Here is a 15,133-nt window from a genome sequence, read left to right on the forward strand (position 1 = left end):
AGAGAAGTGATTTGATAGTTTCTACTTGTTGCTGGTCCTGAGTCCTGGCTGAGAGAGGTGATTTGATAGAGTTTCTACATTTTGCTGGTCCCGAGTCCTGGCTGAGAGAGGTGATTTGATACAGTTTCTACATGTTGCTGGTCCTGAGTCCTGGCTGAGAGAGGTGATTTGATAGTTTCTACATGTTGCTGGTCCTGAGTCCTGGCTGAGAGAGGTGATTTGATAGAGTTTCTACATTTTGCTGGTCCCGAGTCCTGGCTGAGAGAGGTGATTTGATAGTTTCTACATGTTCCTGGTCCTAAGTCCTGGATGAGAGAGGTGATTTGATAGTTTCTACATGTTGCTGGTCCTGAGTCCTGGCTGAGAGAGGCGATTTGATAGTTTCTACATGTTGCTGTTCTTGAGTCCTGGCTGAGAGAGGTGATTTGATAGTTTCTACATGTTGCTGGTCCTGAGTCCTGGCTGAGAGAGGCGATTTGATAGTTTCTACATGTTGCTGGTCCTGAGTCCTGGCTGAGAGAGGTGATTTGATAGTTTCTACATGTTGCTGGTCCTGAGTCCTGGCTGAGAGAGGTGATTTGATAGTTTCTACTTGTTGCTGGTCCTGAGTCCTGGCTGAGAGAGGCGATTTGATAGTTTCTACATGTTGCTGTTCTTGAGTCCTGGCTGAGAGGGGTGATTTGATAGTTTCTACATGTTGCTGGTCCTGAGTCCTGGCTGAGAGAGGCGATTTGATAGTTTCTACATGTTGCTGGTCCTGAGTCCTGGCTGAGAGAGGTGATTTGATAGTTTCTACATGTTGCTGGTCCTGAGTCCTGGCTGAGAGAGGTGATTTGATAGTTTCTACTTGTTGCTGGTCCTGAGTCCTGGCTGAGAGAGGTGATTTGATAGTTTCTACATGTTGCTGGTCCTGAGTCCTGGCTGAGAGAGGTGATTTGATAGTTTCTACATGTTGCTGGCCCTGAGTCCTGGCTGAGAGAGGTGAATTGATAGTTTCTACTTGTTGCTGGTCCTGAGTCCTGGCTGAGAGAGGTGATTTGATAGTTTCTACATGTTGCTGGTCCTGAGTCCTGGCTGAGAGAGGTGATTTGATAGTTTCTACATGTTGCTGGTCCTGAGTCCTGGCTGGGAGAGGTGATTTGATAGAGTTTCTACATGTTGCTGGTCCTGAGTCCTGGCCGAGAGAGGTGATTTGATAGTTTCTACATGTTGCTGGTCCTGAGTCCTGGCTGAGAGAGGTGATTTGATAGAGTTTCTACATGTTGCTGGTCCTGAGTCCTGGCTGAGAGAGGTGATTTGATAGTTTCTACATGTTGCTAGTCCTGAGTCCTGGCTGAGAGAGGTGATTTGATAGTTTCTACATGTTGCTGGTCCCGAGTCCTGGCTGAGAGAGGTGATTTGATAGAGTTTCTACATGTTGCTGGTCCCGAGTCCTGGCTGAGAGAGGTGATTTGATAGTTTCTACTTGTTGCTGGTCCTGAGTCCTGGCTGAGAGAGGTGATTTGATAGTTTCTACATGTTGCGGGTCCTGAGTCCTGGCTGAGAGAGGTGATTTGATAGTTTCTACATGTTGCTGGTCCTGAGTCCTGGCTGGGAGAGGTGATTTGATAGAGTTTCTACATGTTGCTGGTCCTGAGTCCTGGCCGAGAGAGGTGATTTGATAGTTTCTACATGTTGCTGGTCCTGAGTCCTGGCTGAGAGAGGTGATTTGATAGAGTTTCTACATGTTGCTGGTCCTGAGTCCTGGCTGAGAGAGGTGATTTGATAGTTTCTACATGTTGCTGGTCTTGAGTCCTGGCTGAGAGAGGTGATTTGATAGTTTCTACATGTTGCTGGTCCTGAGTCCTGGCTGAGAGAGGTGATTTGATAGAGTTTCTACATGTTGCTGGTCCTGAGTCCTGGCTGAGAGAGGTGATTTGATAGTTTCTACATGTTGCTGGTCCTGAGTCCTGGCTGAGAGAGGTGATTTGATAGAGTTTCTACATTTTGCTGGTCCCGAGTCCTGGCTGAGAGAGGTGATTTGATAGTTTCTACATGTTGCTGGTCCTAAGTCCTGGATGAGAGAGGTGATTTGATAGTTTCTACATGTTGCTGGTCCTGAGTCCTGGCTGAGAGAGGCGATTTGATAGTTTCTACATGTTGCTGTTCTTGAGTCCTGGCTGAGAGAGGTGATTTGATAGTTTCTACATGTTGCTGGCCCTGAGTCCTGGCTGAGAGAGGTGATTTGATAGATTCTACTTGTTGCTGGTCCTGAGTCCTGGCTGAGAGAGGTGATTTGATAGTTTCTACATGTTGCGGGTCCTGAGTCCTGGCTGAGAGAGGTGATTTGATAGTTTCTACATGTTGCTGGTCCTGAGTCCTGGCTGGGAGAGGTGATTTGATAGAGTTTCTACATGTTGCTGGTCCTGAGTCCTGGCCGAGAGAGGTGATTTGATAGTTTCTACATGTTGCTGGTCCTGAGTCCTGGCTGAGAGAGGTGATTTGATAGAGTTTCTACATGTTGCTGGTCCTGAGTCCTGGCTGAGAGAGGTGATTTGATAGTTTCTACATGTTGCTGGTCTTGAGTCCTGGCTGAGAGAGGTGATTTGATAGTTTCTACATGTTGCTGGTCCTGAGTCCTGGCTGAGAGAGGTGATTTGATAGAGTTTCTACATGTTGCTGGTCCTGAGTCCTGGCTGAGAGAGGTGATTTGATAGTTTCTACATGTTGCTGGTCCTGAGTCCTGGCTGAGAGAGGTGATTTGATAGAGTTTCTACATTTTGCTGGTCCCGAGTCCTGGCTGAGAGAGGTGATTTGATAGTTTCTACATGTTGCTGGTCCTAAGTCCTGGATGAGAGAGGTGATTTGATAGTTTCTACATGTTGCTGGTCCTGAGTCCTGGCTGAGAGAGGCGATTTGATAGTTTCTACATGTTGCTGTTCTTGAGTCCTGGCTGAGAGAGGTGATTTGATAGTTTCTACATGTTGCTGGTCCTGAGTCCTGGCTGAGAGAGGCGATTTGATAGTTTCTACATGTTGCTGGTCCTGAGTCCTGGCTGAGAGAGGTGATTTGATAGTTTCTACATGTTGCTGGTCCTGAGTCCTGGCTGAGAGAGGTGATTTGATAGTTTCTACTTGTTGCTGGTCCTGAGTCCTGGCTGAGAGAGGCGATTTGATAGTTTCTACATGTTGCTGTTCTTGAGTCCTGGCTGAGAGGGGTGATTTGATAGTTTCTACATGTTGCTGGTCCTGAGTCCTGGCTGAGAGAGGCGATTTGATAGTTTCTACATGTTGCTGGTCCTGAGTCCTGGCTGAGAGAGGTGATTTGATAGTTTCTACATGTTGCTGGTCCTGAGTCCTGGCTGAGAGAGGTGATTTGATAGTTTCTACTTGTTGCTGGTCCTGAGTCCTGGCTGAGAGAGGTGATTTGATAGTTTCTACATGTTGCTGGTCCTGAGTCCTGGCTGAGAGAGGTGATTTGATAGTTTCTACATGTTGCTGGCCCTGAGTCCTGGCTGAGAGAGGTGAATTGATAGTTTCTACTTGTTGCTGGTCCTGAGTCCTGGCTGAGAGAGGTGATTTGATAGTTTCTACATGTTGCTGGTCCTGAGTCCTGGCTGAGAGAGGTGATTTGATAGTTTCTACATGTTGCTGGTCCTGAGTCCTGGCTGGGAGAGGTGATTTGATAGAGTTTCTACATGTTGCTGGTCCTGAGTCCTGGCCGAGAGAGGTGATTTGATAGTTTCTACATGTTGCTGGTCCTGAGTCCTGGCTGAGAGAGGGGATTTGATAGAGTTTCTACATGTTGCTGGTCCTGAGTCCTGGCTGAGAGAGGTGATTTGATAGTTTCTACATGTTGCTAGTCCTGAGTCCTGGCTGAGAGAGGTGATTTGATAGTTTCTACATGTTGCTGGTCCCGAGTCCTGGCTGAGAGAGGTGATTTGATAGAGTTTCTACATTTTGCTGGTCCCGAGTCCTGGCTGAGAGAGGTGATTTGATAGTTTCTACTTGTTGCTGGTCCTGAGTCCTGGCTGAGAGAGGTGATTTGATAGTTTCTACATGTTGCTGGTCCTGAGTCCTGGCTGAGAGAGGTGATTTGATAGTTTCTACATGTTGCTGGTCCTGAGTCCTGGCTGGGAGAGGTGATTTGATAGAGTTTCTACATGTTGCTGGTCCTGAGTCCTGGCCGAGAGAGGTGATTTGATAGTTTCTACATGTTGCTGGTCCTGAGTCCTGGCTGAGAGAGGTGATTTGATAGAGTTTCTACATGTTGCTGGTCCTGAGTCCTGGCTGAGAGAGGTGATTTGATAGTTTCTACATGTTGCTAGTCCTGAGTCCTGGCTGAGAGAGGTGATTTGATAGTTTCTACATGTTGCTGGTCCCGAGTCCTGGCTGAGAGAGGTGATTTGATAGAGTTTCTACATTTTGCTGGTCCCGAGTCCTGGCTGAGAGAGGTGATTTGATAGTTTCTACTTGTTGCTGGTCCTGAGTCCTGGCTGAGAGAGGTGATTTGATAGTTTTTACATGTTGCGGGTCCTGAGTCCTGGCTGAGAGAGGTGATTTGATAGTTTCTACATGTTGCTGGTCCTGAGTCCTGGCTGGGAGAGGTGATTTGATAGTTTCTACATGTTGCTGGTCCTGAGTCCTGGCTGAGAGAGGTGATTTGATAGAGTTTCTACATGTTGCTGGTCCTGAGTCCTGGCTGAGAGAGGTGATTTGATAGTTTCTACATGTTGCTAGTCCTGAGTCCTGGCTGAGAGAGGTGATTTGATAGTTTCTACATGTTGCTGGTCCCGAGTCCTGGCTGAGAGAGGTGATTTGATAGAGTTTCTACATTTTGCTGGTCCCGAGTCCTGGCTGAGAGAGGTGATTTGATAGTTTCTACTTGTTGCTGGTCCTGAGTCCTGGCTGAGAGAGGTGATTTGATAGTTTCTACATGTTGCTGGTCCTGAGTCCTGGCTGAGAGAGGTGATTTGATAGTTTCTACATGTTGCTGGTCCTGAGTCCTGGCTGGGAGAGGTGATTTGATAGAGTTTCTACATGTTGCTGGTCCTGAGTCCTGGCCGAGAGAGGTGATTTGATAGTTTCTACATGTTGCTGGTCCTGAGTCCTGGCTGAGAGAGGTGATTTGATAGAGTTTCTACATGTTGCTGGTCCTGAGTCCTGGCTGAGAGAGGTGATTTGATAGTTTCTACATGTTGCTAGTCCTGAGTCCTGGCTGAGAGAGGTGATTTGATAGTTTCTACATGTTGCTGGTCCCGAGTCCTGGCTGAGAGAGGTGATTTGATAGAGTTTCTACATTTTGCTGGTCCCGAGTCCTGGCTGAGAGAGGTGATTTGATAGTTTCTACTTGTTGCTGGTCCTGAGTCCTGGCTGAGAGAGGTGATTTGATAGTTTTTACATGTTGCGGGTCCTGAGTCCTGGCTGAGAGAGGTGATTTGATAGTTTCTACATGTTGCTGGTCCTGAGTCCTGGCTGGGAGAGGTGATTTGATAGTTTCTACATGTTGCTGGTCCTGAGTCCTGGCTGAGAGAGGTGATTTGATAGAGTTTCTACATGTTGCTGGTCCTGAGTCCTGGCTGAGAGAGGTGATTTGATAGTTTCTACATGTTGCTGGTCCTGAGTCCTGGCTGAGAGAGGTGATTTGATAGTTTCTACATGTTGCTGGTCCTGAGTCCTGGCTGGGAGAGGTGATTTGATAGAGTTTCTACATGTTGCTGGTCTTGAGTCCTGGCTGAGAGAGGTGATTTGATAGTTTCTACATGTTGCTGGTCCTGAGTCCTGGCTGAGAGAGGCGATTTGATAGTTTCTACATGTTGCTGTTCTTGAGTCCTGGCTGAGAGAGGCGATTTGATAGTTTCTACATGTTGCTGGTCCTGAGTCCTGGCTGAGAGAAGTGATTTGATAGTTTCTACTTGTTGCTGGTCCTGAGTCCTGGCTGAGAGAGGTGATTTGATAGAGTTTCTACATTTTGCTGGTCCCGAGTCCTGGCTGAGAGAGGTGATTTGATACAGTTTCTACATGTTGCTGGTCCTGAGTCCTGGCTGAGAGAGGTGATTTGATAGTTTCTACATGTTGCTGGTCCTGAGTCCTGGCTGAGAGAGGTGATTTGATAGAGTTTCTACATTTTGCTGGTCCCGAGTCCTGGCTGAGAGAGGTGATTTGATAGTTTCTACATGTTCCTGGTCCTAAGTCCTGGATGAGAGAGGTGATTTGATAGTTTCTACATGTTGCTGGTCCTGAGTCCTGGCTGAGAGAGGCGATTTGATAGTTTCTACATGTTGCTGTTCTTGAGTCCTGGCTGAGAGAGGTGATTTGATAGTTTCTACATGTTGCTGGTCCTGAGTCCTGGCTGAGAGAGGCGATTTGATAGTTTCTACATGTTGCTGGTCCTGAGTCCTGGCTGAGAGAGGTGATTTGATAGTTTCTACATGTTGCTGGTCCTGAGTCCTGGCTGAGAGAGGTGATTTGATAGTTTCTACTTGTTGCTGGTCCTGAGTCCTGGCTGAGAGAGGCGATTTGATAGTTTCTACATGTTGCTGTTCTTGAGTCCTGGCTGAGAGGGGTGATTTGATAGTTTCTACATGTTGCTGGTCCTGAGTCCTGGCTGAGAGAGGCGATTTGATAGTTTCTACATGTTGCTGGTCCTGAGTCCTGGCTGAGAGAGGTGATTTGATAGTTTCTACATGTTGCTGGTCCTGAGTCCTGGCTGAGAGAGGTGATTTGATAGTTTCTACTTGTTGCTGGTCCTGAGTCCTGGCTGAGAGAGGTGATTTGATAGTTTCTACATGTTGCTGGTCCTGAGTCCTGGCTGAGAGAGGTGATTTGATAGTTTCTACATGTTGCTGGCCCTGAGTCCTGGCTGAGAGAGGTGAATTGATAGTTTCTACTTGTTGCTGGTCCTGAGTCCTGGCTGAGAGAGGTGATTTGATAGTTTCTACATGTTGCTGGTCCTGAGTCCTGGCTGAGAGAGGTGATTTGATAGTTTCTACATGTTGCTGGTCCTGAGTCCTGGCTGGGAGAGGTGATTTGATAGAGTTTCTACATGTTGCTGGTCCTGAGTCCTGGCCGAGAGAGGTGATTTGATAGTTTCTACATGTTGCTGGTCCTGAGTCCTGGCTGAGAGAGGTGATTTGATAGAGTTTCTACATGTTGCTGGTCCTGAGTCCTGGCTGAGAGAGGTGATTTGATAGTTTCTACATGTTGCTAGTCCTGAGTCCTGGCTGAGAGAGGTGATTTGATAGTTTCTACATGTTGCTGGTCCCGAGTCCTGGCTGAGAGAGGTGATTTGATAGAGTTTCTACATGTTGCTGGTCCCGAGTCCTGGCTGAGAGAGGTGATTTGATAGTTTCTACTTGTTGCTGGTCCTGAGTCCTGGCTGAGAGAGGTGATTTGATAGTTTCTACATGTTGCGGGTCCTGAGTCCTGGCTGAGAGAGGTGATTTGATAGTTTCTACATGTTGCTGGTCCTGAGTCCTGGCTGGGAGAGGTGATTTGATAGAGTTTCTACATGTTGCTGGTCCTGAGTCCTGGCCGAGAGAGGTGATTTGATAGTTTCTACATGTTGCTGGTCCTGAGTCCTGGCTGAGAGAGGTGATTTGATAGAGTTTCTACATGTTGCTGGTCCTGAGTCCTGGCTGAGAGAGGTGATTTGATAGTTTCTACATGTTGCTGGTCTTGAGTCCTGGCTGAGAGAGGTGATTTGATAGTTTCTACATGTTGCTGGTCCTGAGTCCTGGCTGAGAGAGGTGATTTGATAGAGTTTCTACATGTTGCTGGTCCTGAGTCCTGGCTGAGAGAGGTGATTTGATAGTTTCTACATGTTGCTGGTCCTGAGTCCTGGCTGAGAGAGGTGATTTGATAGAGTTTCTACATTTTGCTGGTCCCGAGTCCTGGCTGAGAGAGGTGATTTGATAGTTTCTACATGTTGCTGGTCCTAAGTCCTGGATGAGAGAGGTGATTTGATAGTTTCTACATGTTGCTGGTCCTGAGTCCTGGCTGAGAGAGGCGATTTGATAGTTTCTACATGTTGCTGTTCTTGAGTCCTGGCTGAGAGAGGTGATTTGATAGTTTCTACATGTTGCTGGTCCTGAGTCCTGGCTGAGAGAGGCGATTTGATAGTTTCTACATGTTGCTGGTCCTGAGTCCTGGCTGAGAGAGGTGATTTGATAGTTTCTACATGTTGCTGGTCCTGAGTCCTGGCTGAGAGAGGTGATTTGATAGTTTCTACTTGTTGCTGGTCCTGAGTCCTGGCTGAGAGAGGCGATTTGATAGTTTCTACATGTTGCTGTTCTTGAGTCCTGGCTGAGAGGGGTGATTTGATAGTTTCTACATGTTGCTGGTCCTGAGTCCTGGCTGAGAGAGGCGATTTGATAGTTTCTACATGTTGCTGGTCCTGAGTCCTGGCTGAGAGAGGTGATTTGATAGTTTCTACATGTTGCTGGTCCTGAGTCCTGGCTGAGAGAGGTGATTTGATAGTTTCTACTTGTTGCTGGTCCTGAGTCCTGGCTGAGAGAGGTGATTTGATAGTTTCTACATGTTGCTGGTCCTGAGTCCTGGCTGAGAGAGGTGATTTGATAGTTTCTACATGTTGCTGGCCCTGAGTCCTGGCTGAGAGAGGTGAATTGATAGTTTCTACTTGTTGCTGGTCCTGAGTCCTGGCTGAGAGAGGTGATTTGATAGTTTCTACATGTTGCTGGTCCTGAGTCCTGGCTGAGAGAGGTGATTTGATAGTTTCTACATGTTGCTGGTCCTGAGTCCTGGCTGGGAGAGGTGATTTGATAGAGTTTCTACATGTTGCTGGTCCTGAGTCCTGGCCGAGAGAGGTGATTTGATAGTTTCTACATGTTGCTGGTCCTGAGTCCTGGCTGAGAGAGGGGATTTGATAGAGTTTCTACATGTTGCTGGTCCTGAGTCCTGGCTGAGAGAGGTGATTTGATAGTTTCTACATGTTGCTAGTCCTGAGTCCTGGCTGAGAGAGGTGATTTGATAGTTTCTACATGTTGCTGGTCCCGAGTCCTGGCTGAGAGAGGTGATTTGATAGAGTTTCTACATTTTGCTGGTCCCGAGTCCTGGCTGAGAGAGGTGATTTGATAGTTTCTACTTGTTGCTGGTCCTGAGTCCTGGCTGAGAGAGGTGATTTGATAGTTTCTACATGTTGCTGGTCCTGAGTCCTGGCTGAGAGAGGTGATTTGATAGTTTCTACATGTTGCTGGTCCTGAGTCCTGGCTGGGAGAGGTGATTTGATAGAGTTTCTACATGTTGCTGGTCCTGAGTCCTGGCCGAGAGAGGTGATTTGATAGTTTCTACATGTTGCTGGTCCTGAGTCCTGGCTGAGAGAGGTGATTTGATAGAGTTTCTACATGTTGCTGGTCCTGAGTCCTGGCTGAGAGAGGTGATTTGATAGTTTCTACATGTTGCTAGTCCTGAGTCCTGGCTGAGAGAGGTGATTTGATAGTTTCTACATGTTGCTGGTCCCGAGTCCTGGCTGAGAGAGGTGATTTGATAGAGTTTCTACATTTTGCTGGTCCCGAGTCCTGGCTGAGAGAGGTGATTTGATAGTTTCTACTTGTTGCTGGTCCTGAGTCCTGGCTGAGAGAGGTGATTTGATAGTTTTTACATGTTGCGGGTCCTGAGTCCTGGCTGAGAGAGGTGATTTGATAGTTTCTACATGTTGCTGGTCCTGAGTCCTGGCTGGGAGAGGTGATTTGATAGTTTCTACATGTTGCTGGTCCTGAGTCCTGGCTGAGAGAGGTGATTTGATAGAGTTTCTACATGTTGCTGGTCCTGAGTCCTGGCTGAGAGAGGTGATTTGATAGTTTCTACATGTTGCTGGTCCTGAGTCCTGGCTGAGAGAGGTGATTTGATAGTTTCTACATGTTGCTGGTCCTGAGTCCTGGCTGGGAGAGGTGATTTGATAGAGTTTCTACATGTTGCTGGTCTTGAGTCCTGGCTGAGAGAGGTGATTTGATAGTTTCTACATGTTGCTGGTCCTGAGTCCTGGCTGAGAGAGGCGATTTGATAGTTTCTACATGTTGCTGTTCTTGAGTCCTGGCTGAGAGAGGCGATTTGATAGTTTCTACATGTTGCTGGTCCTGAGTCCTGGCTGAGAGAAGTGATTTGATAGTTTCTACTTGTTGCTGGTCCTGAGTCCTGGCTGAGAGAGGTGATTTGATAGAGTTTCTACATTTTGCTGGTCCCGAGTCCTGGCTGAGAGAGGTGATTTGATAGTTTCTACATGTTGCTGGTCCTGAGTCCTGGATGAGAGAGGTGATTTGATAGTTTCTACATGTTGCTGGTCCTGAGTCCTGGCTGAGAGAGGCGATTTGATAGTTTCTACATGTTGCTGTTCTTGAGTCCTGGCTGAGAGAGGTGATTTGATAGTTTCTACATGTTGCTGGTCCTGAGTCCTGGCTGAGAGAGGCGATTTGATAGTTTCTACATGTTGCTGGTCCTGAGTCCCGGCTGAGAGAGGTGATTTGATAGTTTCTACATGTTGCTGGTCCTGAGTCCTGGCTGAGAGAGGTGATTTGATAGTTTCTACTTGTTGCTGGTCCTGAGTCCTGGCTGAGAGAGGTGATTTGATAGTTTCTACATGTTGCTGGTCCTGAGTCCTGGCTGAGAGAGGTGATTTGATAGTTTCTACATGTTGCTGGCCCTGAGTCCTGGCTGGGAGAGGTGATTTGATAGAGTTTCTACATGTTGCTGGTCCTGAGTCCTGGCCGAGAGAGGTGATTTGATAGTTTCTACATGTTGCTGGTCCTGAGTCCTGGCTGAGAGAGGTGATTTGATAGAGTTTCTACATGTTGCTGGTCCTGAGTCCTGGCTGAGAGAGGTGATTTGATAGTTTCTACATGTTGCTAGTCCTGAGTCCTGGCTGAGAGAGGTGATTTGATAGTTTCTACATGTTGCTGGTCCTGAGTCCTGGCTGAGAGAGGTGATTTGATAGAGTTTCTACATTTTGCTGGTCCCGAGTCCTGGCTGAGAGAGGTGATTTGATAGTTTCTACTTGTTGCTGGTCCTGAGTCCTGGCTGAGAGAGGTGATTTGATAGTTTCTACATGTTGCTGGTCCTGAGTGCTGGCTGAGAGAGGTGATTTGATAGTTTCTACATGTTGCTGGTCCTGAGTCCTGGCTGGGAGAGGTGATTTGATAGAGTTTCTACATGTTGCTGGTCCTGAGTCCTGGCCGAGAGAGGTGATTTGATAGTTTCTACATGTTGCTGGTCCTGAGTCCTGGCTGAGAGAGGTGATTTGATAGTTTCTACATGTTGCTGGTCCTGAGTCCTGGCTGAGAGAGGTGATTTGATAGTTTCTACATGTTGCTGGTCCTGAGTCCTGGCTGGGAGAGGTGATTTGATAGAGTTTCTACATGTTGCTGGTCTTGAGTCCTGGCTGAGAGAGGTGATTTGATAGTTTCTACATGTTGCTGGTCCTGAGTCCTGGCTGAGAGAGGCGATTTGATAGTTTCTACATGTTGCTGGTCCTGAGTCCTGGCTGAGAGAGGTGATTTGATAGTTTCTACATGTTGCTGGTCCTGAGTCCTGGCTGAGAGAGGTGATTTGATAGTTTCTACTTGTTGCTGGTCCTGAGTCCTGGCTGAGAGAGGTGATTTGATAGTTTCTACATGTTGCTGGTCCTGAGTCCTGGCTGAGAGAGGTGATTTGATAGTTTCTACATGTTGCTGGCCCTGAGTCCTGGCTGAGAGAGGTGAATTGATAGTTTCTACTTGTTGCTGGTCCTGAGTCCTGGCTGAGAGAGGTGATTTGATAGTTTCTACATGTTGCTGGTCCTGAGTCCTGGCTGAGAGAAGTGATTTGATAGTTTCTACATGTTGCTGGTCCTGAGTCCTGGCTGGGAGAGGTGATTTGATAGAGTTTCTACATGTTGCTGGTCCTGAGTCCTGGCCGAGAGAGGTGATTTGATAGTTTCTACATGTTGCTGGTCCTGAGTCCTGGCTGAGAGAGGGGATTTGATAGAGTTTCTACATGTTGCTGGTCCTGAGTCCTGGCTGAGAGAGGTGATTTGATAGTTTCTACATGTTGCTAGTCCTGAGTCCTGGCTGAGAGAGGTGATTTGATAGTTTCTACATGTTGCTGGTCCCGAGTCCTGGCTGAGAGAGGTGATTTGATAGAGTTTCTACATTTTGCTGGTCCCGAGTCCTGGCTGAGAGAGGTGATTTGATAGTTTCTACTTGTTGCTGGTCCTGAGTCCTGGCTGAGAGAGGTGATTTGATAGTTTCTACATGTTGCTGGTCCTGAGTCCTGGCTGAGAGAGGTGATTTGATAGTTTCTACATGTTGCTGGTCCTGAGTCCTGGCTGGGAGAGGTGATTTGATAGAGTTTCTACATGTTGCTGGTCCTGAGTCCTGGCCGAGAGAGGTGATTTGATAGTTTCTACATGTTGCTGGTCCTGAGTCCTGGCTGAGAGAGGTGATTTGATAGAGTTTCTACATGTTGCTGGTCCTGAGTCCTGGCTGAGAGAGGTGATTTGATAGTTTCTACATGTTGCTAGTCCTGAGTCCTGGCTGAGAGAGGTGATTTGATAGTTTCTACATGTTGCTGGTCCCGAGTCCTGGCTGAGAGAGGTGATTTGATAGAGTTTCTACATTTTGCTGGTCCCGAGTCCTGGCTGAGAGAGGTGATTTGATAGTTTCTACTTGTTGCTGGTCCTGAGTCCTGGCTGAGAGAGGTGATTTGATAGTTTTTACATGTTGCGGGTCCTGAGTCCTGGCTGAGAGAGGTGATTTGATAGTTTCTACATGTTGCTGGTCCTGAGTCCTGGCTGGGAGAGGTGATTTGATAGTTTCTACATGTTGCTGGTCCTGAGTCCTGGCTGAGAGAGGTGATTTGATAGAGTTTCTACATGTTGCTGGTCCTGAGTCCTGGCTGAGAGAGGTGATTTGATAGTTTCTACATGTTGCTGGTCCTGAGTCCTGGCTGAGAGAGGTGATTTGATAGTTTCTACATGTTGCTGGTCCTGAGTCCTGGCTGGGAGAGGTGATTTGATAGAGTTTCTACATGTTGCTGGTCTTGAGTCCTGGCTGAGAGAGGTGATTTGATAGTTTCTACATGTTGCTGGTCCTGAGTCCTGGCTGAGAGAGGCGATTTGATAGTTTCTACATGTTGCTGTTCTTGAGTCCTGGCTGAGAGAGGCGATTTGATAGTTTCTACATGTTGCTGGTCCTGAGTCCTGGCTGAGAGAAGTGATTTGATAGTTTCTACTTGTTGCTGGTCCTGAGTCCTGGCTGAGAGAGGTGATTTGATAGAGTTTCTACATTTTGCTGGTCCCGAGTCCTGGCTGAGAGAGGTGATTTGATAGTTTCTACATGTTGCTGGTCCTGAGTCCTGGATGAGAGAGGTGATTTGATAGTTTCTACATGTTGCTGGTCCTGAGTCCTGGCTGAGAGAGGCGATTTGATAGTTTCTACATGTTGCTGTTCTTGAGTCCTGGCTGAGAGAGGTGATTTGATAGTTTCTACATGTTGCTGGTCCTGAGTCCTGGCTGAGAGAGGCGATTTGATAGTTTCTACATGTTGCTGGTCCTGAGTCCCGGCTGAGAGAGGTGATTTGATAGTTTCTACATGTTGCTGGTCCTGAGTCCTGGCTGAGAGAGGTGATTTGATAGTTTCTACTTGTTGCTGGTCCTGAGTCCTGGCTGAGAGAGGTGATTTGATAGTTTCTACATGTTGCTGGTCCTGAGTCCTGGCTGAGAGAGGTGATTTGATAGTTTCTACATGTTGCTGGCCCTGAGTCCTGGCTGGGAGAGGTGATTTGATAGAGTTTCTACATGTTGCTGGTCCTGAGTCCTGGCCGAGAGAGGTGATTTGATAGTTTCTACATGTTGCTGGTCCTGAGTCCTGGCTGAGAGAGGTGATTTGATAGAGTTTCTACATGTTGCTGGTCCTGAGTCCTGGCTGAGAGAGGTGATTTGATAGTTTCTACATGTTGCTAGTCCTGAGTCCTGGCTGAGAGAGGTGATTTGATAGTTTCTACATGTTGCTGGTCCTGAGTCCTGGCTGAGAGAGGTGATTTGATAGAGTTTCTACATGTTGCTGGTCCTGAGTCCTGGCTGAGAGAGGTGATTTGATAGTTTCTACATGTTGCTGGTCCTGAGTCCTGGCTGGGAGAGGTGATTTGATAGAGTTTCTACATGTTGCTGGTCTTGAGTCCTGGCTGAGAGAGGTGATTTGATAGTTTCTACATGTTGCTGGTCCTGAGTCCTGGCTGAGAGAGGCGATTTGATAGTTTCTACATGTTGCTGGTCTTGAGTCCTGGCTGAGAGAGGCGATTTGATAGTTTCTACATGTTGCTGGTCCTGAGTCCTGGATGAGAGAGGTGATTTGATAGTTTCTACATGTTGCTGGTCCTGAGTCCTGGCTGAGAGAGGCGATTTGATAGTTTCTACATGTTGCTGTTCTTGAGTCCTGGCTGAGAGAGGTGATTTGATAGTTTCTACATGTTGCTGGTCCTGAGTCCTGGCTGAGAGAGGCGATTTGATAGTTTCTACATGTTGCTGGTCCTGAGTCCTGGCTGAGAGAGGTGATTTGATAGTTTCTACATGTTGCTGGTCCTGAGTCCTGGCTGAGAGAGGTGATTTGATAGTTTCTACTTGTTGCTGGTCCTGAGTCCTGGCTGAGAGAGGTGATTTGATAGTTTCTACATGTTGCTGGTCCTGAGTCCTGGCTGAGAGAGGTGATTTGATAGTTTCTACATGTTGCTGGTCCTGAGTGCTGGCTGAGAGAGGTGATTTGATAGTTTCTACATGTTGCTGGTCCTGAGTCCTGGCTGGGAGAGGTGATTTGATAGAGTTTCTACATGTTGCTGGTCCTGAGTCCTGGCCGAGAGAGGTGATTTGATAGTTTCTACATGTTGCTGGTCCTGAGTCCTGGCTGAGAGAGGTGATTTGATAGTTTCTACATGTTGCTGGTCCTGAGTCCTGGCTGAGAGAGGTGATTTGATAGTTTCTACATGTTGCTGGTCCTGAGTCCTGGCCGGGAGAGGTGATTTGATAGAGTTTCTACATGTTGCTGGTCTTGAGTCCTGGCTGAGAGAGGTGATTTGATAGTTTCTACATGTTGCTGGTCCTGAGTCCTGGCTGAGAGAGGCGATTTGATAGTTTCTACATGTTGCTGGTCTTGAGTCCTGGCTGAGAGAGG

This window comes from Lampris incognitus, chromosome 16 (genome assembly GCF_029633865.1).
Source record: "Lampris incognitus isolate fLamInc1 chromosome 16, fLamInc1.hap2, whole genome shotgun sequence".
NCBI classification, from domain to species: Eukaryota; Metazoa; Chordata; class Actinopteri; order Lampriformes; family Lampridae; genus Lampris; species Lampris incognitus.